Genomic DNA, 397 nt, shown 5'->3' with positions numbered 1-397 from the left:
TTTGCCTGCAAATTTCAAGATGTCATTATTTTTTTCTGCTGTGTAGTACTCCATTGTGTAAATGTACCACATTTTAAAAAAGCTATTCTTGTATATATTTCATACTTTCTTCATCCATTCTTCCATTGAAGGGCATCTAGGTTGTTTCCAGGTTCTGGCTATTACAAACAATGCTGCTATGAACATAGTTGAGCATATACTTTTGTTGTATGATAGGGCCTCTCTTGGGTATATTCCCAAAAGTGGTATTGCTGGGTCCAGGGGTAGGTTGATCCCGAATTTCCTGAGAAACCGCCACACTGCTTTCCAGAGTGGTTGCACAAGTTTGCATTCCCACCAGCAATGGATGAGTGTACCCCTTTCTCCTCAACCTCTCCAGCAAAGGCTATCATTGGTG

This window comes from Alexandromys fortis, unplaced genomic scaffold (assembly GCF_014885135.2).
Source record: "Alexandromys fortis isolate MF-2015 unplaced genomic scaffold, M_Fortis_MF-2015_v1.1 scaffold_2_26212498_36691700, whole genome shotgun sequence".
Lineage (NCBI taxonomy): Eukaryota > Metazoa > Chordata > Mammalia > Rodentia > Cricetidae > Alexandromys > Alexandromys fortis.
The sequence above is the reverse complement of the archived record's forward strand: the minus strand, read 5'-3'. Positions refer to the sequence as shown.